This window comes from Hipposideros armiger, unplaced genomic scaffold, assembly GCF_001890085.2.
Source record: "Hipposideros armiger isolate ML-2016 unplaced genomic scaffold, ASM189008v1 scaffold_101, whole genome shotgun sequence".
Taxonomy (NCBI): Eukaryota; Metazoa; Chordata; class Mammalia; order Chiroptera; family Hipposideridae; genus Hipposideros; species Hipposideros armiger.
Window position 1 is genome coordinate 1,216,801 of NW_017731451.1, and position 5,819 is coordinate 1,222,619.

The following is a 5,819-nucleotide window of genomic DNA, read 5'->3' on the forward strand; positions in this document are numbered from 1 at the left end:
CTCAATCGTGTTCCCTTGCAGTGTGTATTTTTGTTTATTCATTTACTCAGACAACAAATACACATTTTTTTTTTGAGCATGCAGAAGAGACCAGGATAAAGGGTTGTGAGAATGAAGGGCACAGGCTCTAGGGCGGACTGCCTGCCTAAACCTGCACTCTTTCTGCACTTCTACAATGTTGTCATGGACCTATCCCTTAGGCACCTAATTCATAAGAAGATCGTTTTAAGGAATAAATGCAGTTTCATTTGTAAAATGTAAACAATGGAGAATAGCAGGCACTTTATAAACTTTAGCTATCATTATCATTGATATTAATATTGTGATATTGTTATTTTTTTATATGTATAAAATATTCTTCTAGGTACTCCCGGATCTTAGTACTAAAGGGTAGGTGATCATTAACTTTACAATAAGGAGCTGTGATCGTGTGTTGTAAAATGAACACATACAAACTTAATGGGTCATTGTAATATTTAGGGTATTTAAAAAAAAACTTCAGAGTACTTTTTTACTGTGTAAGTAAAAAAAAGGAAAGGCAAGCAACACATAATGCTTGCTATTTTAAAATCATCATATGCCATTTTTTTCTCCTTACTTTGCATAAAAGGTAGCACATGATATCCACTGTTTTATGACTCATTTCACTTACTATCCACATGACAGAAAGGCTTTCATTTTTCACTTCATATTCACATGACAGAAAGTTGCTTCAATTTGTATATTAAAGCTGCATTATATTTAGTTGATTGGAAGAAACTGAATTAGTCTAATCTGAGTGTTATAGATGCCTATTTGGGTTGTAGCTGAACTTTGACTACTACAATGTTTCAATAAGTCACTTTCTTTACATATCATTTGCACATACACAAATACAGCTCTTGAAAGCAATATTGCTGCTTCTAAGAGTATACTTATTTGTAATATGGATAATTATTTCCCACTTGTCCTCCATAAGGGTACAGTAATGTATGAAGCTGTTTGGGTAGCATCTTCCAAAGTGTTAATCAAAATTTAAATACTTTCCATTTTGATAGGTAAAAAATGGTAATACATTATAGATTTAAACTCCATTTCTCTTTTTGCAAGTGAGGTTGAGCAGCTTTTGATGTTTAGGAACCACTGTACTTCTTTTACTGTGAATTGTACTCTGATCATTTTCCTACTGGGTTATTGATTTTGTCCACTTACAGGAGCTCTTTATAAATTTGGGAGATAAGCACTTAGTCTATAATAAAATGGCATATAGATTTTTGTTTGTTTTGTTGTTTGTCTTTTAATTGGCTACTTTTTTTTGCCAGGATAAATCTTTCCTTTTGTCATTTATGGATTATTTCAAGTCAATTAGGTTCTTTATCTCTATAAGTTTAGTAAGTCATTTTCCCATGTTTTCTTCTAGTATTTTTGTGTTTTAATGCTTTTCACATTGATTCTGAATTGAATCAAATTAGGAATTGAATATAATGTGCTGTAGGAAGGACAGATCCAGCACAATATCATTTATTGAATTACTACATTTATTGTGCAATGAATCACCATTGTATTTGAGTCTATTTCGGGACTTTCTATTTTGTCTCTTGTGCCATTTTGAAACTGATTTAAATATTAATTTTTTATAATCGATTTAAATAATTTGTCTAGTCACGAGTCTCTCCCCCAAAAGTTTTTTTTTATTTTATTTTTTTTATTGAGATCACACTAAATTTGAAAATTAACTTTGGAACGGTCATTGTCTTTATGATGTAGAAGTGTTTTTATAAAGAACACAGTATATTTTTCTATCTGCTTAAATTTTTGAGTGTTTTGAAATTTTGCTTCATATAGGTGTTAAACATTTCTTGTTAAATTTATTTCTAGGTATTTTTTTCTTTTGTGTTGCTTTGGAAAATTGGAGCAGTGTTTTATGTTTTTGAGTCATATAATGAAAAAGAGTGATTCTTTGTATGATGACAGAGTGTTTTAAAAATTGTATACTTCTAAATTCTTTCTCTGTTTTTATTGGTCAGTGCTTCTAGCAAAATGCTAAATAATAGAGGGGTTAAGGAAATTGTTGTCTTATTCCTAACCACTGGGAGGTTATATATAAATGAGCTGGTCAAACTTCCCCATAAGACTGTCTTCGTGTCTAACACTAGAGTTTGAAGTTCACAAAGCACTCAGTCAGGAAGGAAAGATGGATGTAAAAAAGGGAGAGCAAAGGTATGCTGGAACCTACAGCATGATTTGGAACCCATAAGGATGGAATTGAAATGCATGCCAATTCTAGAAGATGTTGGTACTCTTCACCCTAAAACTAAGCAGATGCTTGACCTAGGAGTCAAAGAAGCTGAAGGACAATCCAGGAGAAGGTAGAGCAGTTGCAATTCTGGCTAGTGCCTTACACCAATAAGGTAAGCTAGTACATCAGCATAATGACTCTGAGCTACAAAATGGCTGCTGCTTTATTCTTGCCCTCTCAATTTTACACAAAAATGACTCCATGACCCACCTTAACTGGAAACCTATATGGAATGCAATTGTGGGAAATTAGTTCAGTCTAGACAAGATAACATGTTACAAAGGTGCTACACTAAATTAGTGGGCCTGTTTTAATATTTCTTCATTAAGCATGGGACTTTCTAATTATTAGTTTTGAAAAAAACAGAAACAAGTTAAAAATTATTATTTTTTGGTCAAATGTTTCTTTCACATGTCTTGAGATAATAAACTATTTATCTTTGCCCTTTTAATATGATAAGTAGATTTCCAATATTGAACCATCCTTGGATTCCTAAAATATACCCCACTTATCATGTAAATTGTTCTTTCAAATATGCTACTGAATTCTGTTTGCTGATATTTTACTTAGAAGTTTACTTACGATATTAATAAGTGAAATTTTCCTATAGGTTTTCTATCTTTTCTGAAGTCAATTTTAGTAAATGTTATTAACCATTTGATTCAGTTTTTCAAATTTATTTATATAAAATTGATCAAAATAGTCTTATATTTCTCTTCATGTTCTCTATTTCTATTATTACTTTCCCCTTATTTTTTATTTTATTTTTTGGCTTGCTGGTTAATTTAACTAAGGGTTTTTGTCTTCTTTTTCTTCCTCATTCCTGGTTTGTTTTGCAGTAAGCCAGCTTGGAATCTGTTTATTAGTTCCATCATTTTTATGGGTTTTGTTTGTTTATTTGACTTCATTTATTTTTAATAATTTTGTCCCTCTACATTCATTTTTTCCCCTCAACTTTTTGGGTTGAATGCTATTTTTCTTCGTTTTCTTTTGAGAAAATATTTAAAGCCTATGAATTTTCCTCTCTGAGTATTGCTTTACTGTGTTTCTTACTTTGTATTCTGTAGTGTTCTAATTATTATGTTTTTGAAAAATGCTGAAATTTTAGTTTGTATTTACTCTGGAGAAAAATTTTTGAATATTCAGGTAAAAAAGACTTTGTTTTTATGGTGTTTTTATTAGTTTATTTTGTTGTTGTTTGCATTGTAGTTGAAGAATGTTGTCTGTATTAGTTCTACTTTTACATATTATTGATTTTGTTGTATTCTAATTTTTGTTAATTTTGTGATTGTTCCATGGACTCTTGAAAAGAAGACATATCCTTTATCTCCAGGATGGAGTTCAAATTATACCTATCAGATATACCATTTAATTATGCATTTTAAATTTTGTATAACTCTTCTTAATTTTTGTTCAAGAATTTTTTGGGAACTTAAAAACAAGTGAATTAAAAACCTCTCTGATTAGTTTAAAAATTTTTTTTCCTGTTTTCTCCTGTAATTTTTGTTTCATGAACATTGCTGATATGTTACCTGGTGGAATGGTGTATCTCCACTTTAAATTATATTCTTTTAGCATTACAAAGTGCTGTTATTTACCTTGTTGATACTTTTTTTGGTCTAAATTATATCTTGTTATATTCAGATTTTAACCCTAGGTTCTTGTGTTCTTATTTGTCAAATATCTGCCTATGCATATTCTTTTATTTTTACATTTCTGATTCATTTTGTTTTAGGTTGTTGTTGTTTTTGTTTGTTTGTTTGTTTTTTCCCCACTTAATTGGGCACCTTTTTTCAATCCTACTAACAAATGAACAATAAGCCCATTTCAAGTTTAATTTATTTTTCATAGAAATATCAACCAAGAATGTAACAGTTCATCTAACCCCTAGTGTTGTATGGGTCAGGCACTGCTTTTTAAACTTTAACATGTAATAGAATCATCTGGTTGCATGTTAAAACACAGATTGCTGGGCCCATCTCTATAGTCTCTGATTCAGTAAGACTAAAACATTGCTATCAAGTTCACAAGTGGTACTGATGGTGCTGGTCCAGGAACCAGATTTTGATAAATGTAAAGACTAATTCTATAGTTCTTTACCAAATTCAGATACTTAATGCTCCTCAAAACATTAACAGCTTAAAGAAATGAGTCAGAGTTCATTATGTCAAAATCTATTTTGATAAGAGCACCAGAGCCAAAAAAAATTAGGTGTGTGTGTGGGGGGGAGGGGATGGAGAGTGGGAGGGGGTGGNTTTTTTTATTTTTATTTTAACTGTCAAGGCCTAGTACAAATTTTGCCCTTAGAGATTAATGTGCAGTCTTCAACAGCTACTCCTGCATAGTAGCTAAGGAATCATTAAGCGTTAAGTAGGGTTTATGTGACCCATTTCTAATCTCTCAAATCCCACACCAAACACAGTTAAAGGAAAGAGAACGGTTTGCCACAAACTAAGGAGGTTCCTGGGACAAGGGACCCTCACAGCTTAAGGCTGAGAAAGTTCCAGGCAAACCACAATGAAGTGGTCACCCTATAAATACAGGTTTGGTTCCTCTTTAAAATACAGGTTTGGTTCCTTCTGACTGACCTTGTGTTTTTGTCTCAGGCCCCACTCCCTGTCCTATGTTTGGGAAAGAGACATATGAGGTAGTATTCTAAGCATACGTATATAGCAGAAGAAAATGAAGAAATTTCATCCAAATGGATTCATGATAAATGTGATTGGGGTAATAGAGGTTTCATTCTGGGGGAAAAGATTCATCATAAGTAGTATCAGTAGAGGAAGTATACAGTTTTCACAATCAGTTCATTATGCCTAAATAGTTTCTCCCTTGATTTTAAATTAAAATAATGCAAGGAATTATTCTCCATCACTTATTCCAATTGGATCTTCAAACTAGTATCTTTTTTTTTTTTCATAGTAAAGAAGGAAAACAAATAACAGAGAGAAACGTTCAATCTGACAACTAAAGCTTGTGCCGTCCGCGCTTCTCTTCCCCTTTCTTTTTGATGGTCGCTGGCGTACTTCAGTTTTCCTTTCCCGTGCCCTCAACAGACGAGATAAAATGATGAAACTGCTGGTATGACATTGAAAAGTTATGATTTCGGCAAGTTTTCTTAAGAAAAATGGACTTTACTTTTTAAAATAACCTCTTTCCCTCCTTGTTTTAGTAAAAATTTGTATTACTCTAAAATATTCTGTTCCTTGTATGGAGTTCAGACGTTTTGTTGTTTTATCAGCCCGCTTGGCACCACCCTGTAGAAATTCACCGACTTACTATTTTCCCTTTGCATACATGTGGCCCCAAATTATAAAGATAAAATAAAGTGTCATATGAAATCATAAGAAAGTCTAATTCACCTCCAAACAGTGAACAGAGGAAAAACAGGTTAGATTTTATAGAGTGGTGTGTGGTCCCTTAGGTAGAGTTAGGTCAAACGGAGAATGAAGTCAATCTAGGAGAAAGCAGAGTTGAAACAGAAGAAAATAGAATGTGAAATAGTGGACAGCACATGAGGAAGAGCGAGAGAACGGGTCAT